This window comes from Limulus polyphemus, unplaced genomic scaffold (genome assembly GCF_000517525.1).
Source record: "Limulus polyphemus unplaced genomic scaffold, Limulus_polyphemus-2.1.2 Scaffold502, whole genome shotgun sequence".
Classification (NCBI taxonomy): Eukaryota; Metazoa; Arthropoda; class Merostomata; order Xiphosura; family Limulidae; genus Limulus; species Limulus polyphemus.
The window spans coordinates 81,992-88,964 of NW_013666112.1; positions in this window are offsets into that span (position 1 = coordinate 81,992).

Genomic DNA, 6,973 nt, shown 5'->3' on the forward strand with positions numbered 1-6,973 from the left:
CAACGTTTCGATGATGACAAAACCTTGTCGAAACGTTGTACATTTGCTGTCATGTTAAACTTACATTAAAGTTTTTCTTCATTACCCATTTAAGCCGTCTCCAGCCATTATTAATCTTAAAGTGGATTCCTCGTCATCGAATTTGAATATCACTATGCTGTCACAATAATTTATTCATTAATGTTCAACGGACTAGCTAGTAAATTAATTGTGAATTTTAAATCTCCTCACTAAATGATGTAATTTCAGTGGAGAAAAGAAAGAATCTATGAAAGAAATAGAGGCCTAATCTATTATTTGATTCATTACTCCCTCTACAGCAGTAATGAAAGAGTAGATTGAACATCTACGTCATTCTTGGATTCTTTCTTTTCACTAAAATTACACAATTTCGCGAGGAGATTTAAAATACACAATTAATTATTCTTTCTAGTCCTGTATTGTGTTTCTCACGTGGGCACGTGATATTAAGTTTCAAAAAAAATTCCCCTCTGAAGTCACCACAAAATAAAACTATAGCTCAAATATTCTGACATATATACATATATATTCAGTTTATTAACATTTATTTAGGATAAAGTAATACAAATAAGATGTTGACCGTACTTTCAATTGTTACTCTTCTTTCTCCTAGCTGTAATTTTTATTTTCGAAGTAAAAATGTCTAAATTTCCTGCTTGTTTAGAGAAAACTTCTCAACATTCAACATAGCTGCAAATCCCTGATCTTTGTACACTTTTGTTGATCATTTCTTGCTCAAATAGCTTCAAAACATTATTACTAATTACATATAGAACATCTGCATGCAAATTTGGAAAATGTATTTATACATATATATTTCTATTCTCATAGTCAGTCATAGGGATTTTGACGCCCTAAGCAAAGTATGAAATGTGCTATTAGGTTTGTATAGAATAATGCTAATTAAATGATGCGGAGCTAAAAATTGAGGTATAATATTTTGCATATTGTATAACATATACGTATATTATTACTCGCAAGACAAATGAAATTAATTAGAAAGTAAGCATTTAGAATGCAGAATACAACGTTTACACAGCAATATTTAATATTTGAATGTTCGTAACGCATGCTGAGCAGTTTTTAAGATACTTAATTATATTTACATGATCATTTTCTAGGAATTAATTTTAATTTTAGGTTTGTTTTCTCAATGTTTCGCCATTACGGCTTCATCAGGAGAACACGTTTATTGTATACTAGTAGATACCCGTTGAAGCAATTCAACGATATATTTTCTAAAACCAGCGATGAATAGATAAAAAATGTGCAGTCAACCCAATGCCTTGGATCGTACGGTATATGCAATGGGCCGTATGTCAGTTCATGTATTATTTCAATAAGAAAAACTGAGCTTAGGTTCACTATACAACCACAGGATATTTTTTCACTAGATACCACCGTTCCTTGTCCTTTTACAAAGCGAAAGAAAAGACCGTTACCGAAGTGAGCGCTTTTTGACGTTTGTCATTCCTATAAGAAGAGTCAAAGGGGAGTTATTCAATTCAGTTCAAATCAATTTGTTCAACAAGGTACAACAAAATCATGCATATATATATAACAGACATGAAATATATATAAAAATCGTAAAACAACATATATATATATATATATTCAAACATGTTCCTCTCTTTATGCGATTTCCTTTCTTGCTCCTGTTTTCGAAGTATTTCTTTTAATCAGTCTACGAACGAAGTCCTTTTTTCGTGAAACTTCCTCATGAGCAAAAAATATTTGTTTTAATAAGTTTTTTCTCAGATAGAGTGTTCAGCATATATGTATATTAGCGGATAGGTGTTGATATCAGTATGAAATTTTAGTAATTGCAAAAAAAGGTGAATAATTTCCCTGTAAAGTACTTTTTAAAATAAGCATTTTGTTATATACATATATTTCTATGATTAACTATTCAAGAGGTACAGAGCTTGGCAAACATTTGGCTATTATATATGTAGATCAGTAAAGCTGTTCTAGTGTAGCCCAATGGTTAGCGTGCCGGACTATAGATTTGCCTGTCTATTGTTCTTCTCCCGTTACCGCCAAAATACAAATCGCGTTTCAGACTTTGGGGCCATAAGTATGTTAGGGTAAGAGGGAAATCGACTCTTCGGATTTCAAAAGCAACCCAAGAGTTGGCTGTGGGTGCTGTTTTGAGCGAATATCCGGAAACAAACGATCAGCAAAGCTGAATTGATTTATTAGTTAAGTCAACGTAGGAATACAAACATTGCTTGAAAAACTTGTGCAGACGTACATTAGACAATGATAAATGACATGTCATAATAATATTGGTGGATTTAACATTATTGAAAGTAAATAATATAATACTACCGGTTAGTGCAAAACGCGTCGTCGGAAATGGATACGGTGAATATAGTGTGATTGGAATACAATTGTTATACACTCTTCTAATTCTTGAAAATACATAAGAGACTGTATATAGAATGCCATGAAAAATTATATTATGCCTAATAATAATAATATCTAATGATAAGTGAATTAAAAATACCACATACTTAGGTTTAACTGATATTGCATTGTTTGACATACATAACTACAAAATTCTGAAATCGGAAAAAAAAGTGAGAAAACTTATACCACGAAAATGACTAATGTTAAAAAGCTAAAAAATTCTGAAAGGTAATCAGTTGAAAATTAACATATGCAAAGAAAAAAATACACATTTATTTTAAAGGCTACCTTATTTAGAAAACGTTTACGGAAGTGTACTTGTACTTTAATTTACATAACTAAGTCACGGTTTCTATATAGATGTAGGAGTAGTATCTCGTATTATGAACGATTCTTTGTACTTCCGTTCTAAGGTATATCTAGCATGTTTCAGTATTTCAGCGGAAATCGTATCTGTTTCAGTCAGTATTCGGCGGGAAACGGTTTGCTACAACACAGTAGTATCACATAGTCACTGAAGGGTAATAGCCTTCACATGTCCTAAAATCTAACAACTGATAACAGTAAAATACTGTTACGTCTGTGGTCGTTTGTTAATTTCCCGTATAATTTTTTTCGGATGAAACTTTAGCAACACAAGTCCTTTCTTAAATAAAACTAGTTTATTCTTTCTCAATTCAACTTTGCAATACACTTAATTTCCACAGTCACTTTAACTTAAACACACGCTATAATTCACAACGATTTATACACTTTACTTCGGGCTTGACTCGATTATCTGTCTCCCTGTCTGCTATTCAATTATCTATATCGTCACTTCTTGCCGGTCTTATATATACAAAATAGAGGACGCCTAGCAAATACTGGATTATTCGTGATGTTCCCCAATCCTTCTAGAATCTCATGACGTGTTACTAGAGTCACGTGACTTCCGCTGTCGTAACAATACTTATTACTTTTTAAGCATGATCGTTATGGTGTATATGGTGAGTTAAAAAGGACACAAAAACCCCATAAGTAAAAACCTACAAGTTCACTAATCTAGCTGAAACTAAATTGGAACACCGCTATCATTGATACATGTGCCTGAAAGGCTCATATCGTATTAAAAATAATATCAAATATTCTCGAATTCAAATTATTGAAACAAACGGAACCAACAATGGTAAATGAACAGTAAGTGTAAATCAACGTGTGAACTATTAAAATCATTGGAATATATATAATATATCTTCTTACCTATACCTGTAAGTATTAGAGAAATAATAGTATATGTATTGAGTCGTCAAGAAATTAATGTCGCTTTTATTTAGATGAAGAAACCCGAACAATTTATATACACCATAACTATCATACTCGAAAAGTAATAAGTATTTTACTGTTATCAGTTGTTAGATTTTAGGACATGTTCCAAAACGTGAGTTTATAAAAGAAAGGTTGTCCTAATAGCATCGGAGAAGAAAAATCACGTGGGAAAAAAACAAACTTAAATAATTTATAATCTGTTCTATCTAACTATAATTAAAAATTTCCTGTACCTATTTTCAAACCTGTACTTCATTATTAGTTGTTCACAGGGATTAACTGTTACTTTTATAATACTCCCAAAGTTTAAAGTGCGGAGAATATTTTGTGGTATCGCGCGGGTTCAAACTCGGCTCATCAGCTCTGAAATCCAGAGCTCTACAGAGGCTAAGTTTCGTCTCTTTCCCATGACACTATAAATTACTTCTCATGCCACTTTATTCATTATTCATTAACTTAAATAATTTATATTCTGTTCTATCTAACTATAATTAAAAATTGCCTGTAGCTATTTTCAAACCTGTACTTCATTATTAGTTGTTCACATCACATACTGTGAGTTTATAAAAGAAAGGTTGTCCTAATAGCATCAGAGAAGAAAAATCCCGTGGTAAAAAACAAACAAACAATGAATAATAGTTTCTTAGCAAATATAAATTGCTTTGGGACGGTCAGAAAAATTCTAAAATAAGAGGGAATCCTCAATGGCCACGGCTGTAACTAGATCTCAAATCAGTGAAGAAATGGAGATATGAGCTAAAGTTTGTAATTGAAAAAACTCAGAGCCGTTCTATCAGCCACTATGCCGCGGCTAAAAAGTCGACATATACATTTCATACAATTTAGATTCCTTTATACTGTGTAGAAATGTAAGTTTGAAATATTTTTCATTCTCTTTTGGTAACTACCAGGATTTTGCCTATACTAAAGTCTTCTTAGGTTTTGGATGTTAAGAGTTTCACTGAACGTGCGCAGGCAAGTTGTTTTGATGCTTTTGGGTTTTACCACAACTTAATAAGATGGAACTACGGAATGTAACTATGAATTTCTTCTGCTTTGCGGCTTTCTTCTTGATTTTTAATGTGGTGGTGGACGGTTGTATTGGCTGTACAAACTTGATTCTGGGATACTTGCAGATGGCGGATAGATTTGTTTTCTGCATTTATACCAATACTATAAGACCAGATAATGAGGTAGTAGTTGCAGTAGGTGCTTCGGGCTTCTAAACTTCTACGATTAATTCATTAATGAGATCTGAACGAGCTAAAAGAACTCAGCCAGCAAAGGGTCCTAAAACATAAATTCAATGTCAACAGTGGTCACGCTTGCTTCAGGGGTTTTGTGTACTTTTGATTAACTTTCGAAATCACGAAACAAAACATTCTCTTGCATAGTACAGAAGTAGGGATTATCAGGCAAACAAATGAAAAGCAAAATTTTTGGCTAGTTGAACAATATATAGTCAGAAGGGTCTAAAATTTGAATTTGAGTTTGATCAATCTGGAGTTTGATTATTTAGAAATTTCGTTAGAGGTGTAGCTTTTAAAGTTGTAACAGCTCGGTTACAACTAAAATCTGTTACAGCCATTGATTTTAAACTTAAATGTTAAACTATTGCTCTGCAACATCTCTATCGTCATAGGTGTAGCCACGTGTTTATTTCCTGTGGAAGATGTTCTTCAAGCACCTGTGAACACAACAATCCCTTAGGCTTCACTTGTGGTATATGCTTGACCAGTACATAACTTTTCTGCCCACTGTTTCGTTACCAAACGACTACAAGTAATACAGCTGTTTCTCACAAGAACACGAGCCTTCCACCAGTGTCTGGTTGTTATAGATACACATTCCTGATTCAATAGGAAAGGAAGGAAGAGAAACTGTAAACACAGGCTCCTATACAAATAACTGAAAAATAACGACGCCAAGAGATGGCGCGTAACACCCCTGAAATTTGTCTGCTTCACGTAAAATTTTCACTAGAAAAGTTTATTAAAAACTACTCTCCCAGAGTACCATGTCTTCAGTAGGCAACCCTAAACAAGGAAAACCCGCCCAACAAAACATTATCCAATCTTTGGTTAGCCCCCCAAGCTCATCTATCTGCCACCCTTTCACTTCACCACTTTCAGAATTCTGGAGTTGGCACTATAACTGAGTTCAGATCAACAGTGTATTACTATTGGATTCAATTAGCATAAACATATTACTTCCCTATGACTCGAGCTAAATACACCTTGAAACAATTACAAAGCAATTTTGCATAGGTGTTTCTTTCTGATTAAGACCATACACTCAAAGTTCTAACTAACGTATGTTCTAACCACACCGTGAAGGCAGGGAATATCCTGGTGGTTAGAGTGCTCAACTCGCAATCTGCGAATCCCGTGACCGAACATGCTCGTTTTATCAACCATGGGAGAGCTATAGTTTCACATTCAGTCTCACTTTCTGTTGATAAACTAGTAGCCCAAGTGTTGGTGTTGACTAGCTGCCTTTCCTCTATTCTATTACTTCTAAATCAAGGATGGTTTGCGCAGGTATCCCTCGAGTAGCTTTGCGCGATATTTAACAAAGAAACAATAACGTGTAACAAAATATAAATGTTAATAAGTATTCACTGAATAACTGTATGTTTATGATATATTTTATCTGCGTGATTAAACATATCACAACAAAATCAAATAGAACATTGGGTACGCCATTTCATTTTTTCATAAATTATTCACCCACTCAATAATATTTCAGTTGGATCCAACCAAAATTATTATTCACTAAATCACCCAAAATACAGAGTCAAGCTTTGTTTTACTTCAAATGTAGTGTGAGATTACCTATTTCTTTTAACTCTTTAGGGAAAAATCCACTATCTGCTGAATATTTGAATGTTGCAATTGAAAACACCATTTAACACCATCAGTGAAAATATTGGTTACATCAATTGAAAATACTTTTTCATCGGCATCATTGAAATTAATGGTTACACCAGTTCTTCCAATGATGCTTCACAGGTCAATAATTATAGATTCGGGTCATATAATGTACTCTTAACATTTGATCAACTTCTTTATTTTTTTCAATTGTTGTCTGGGTAATTGATTCTTGTTATGTATAGAGCATCCTTGGACGACTTTATGTAGTGTCCATATAAGTATGACATATTCCAATCATACATATATATATAAATAAACACAAAAGATTATACCACATGCACATGTGTACACTGAATGGTCAC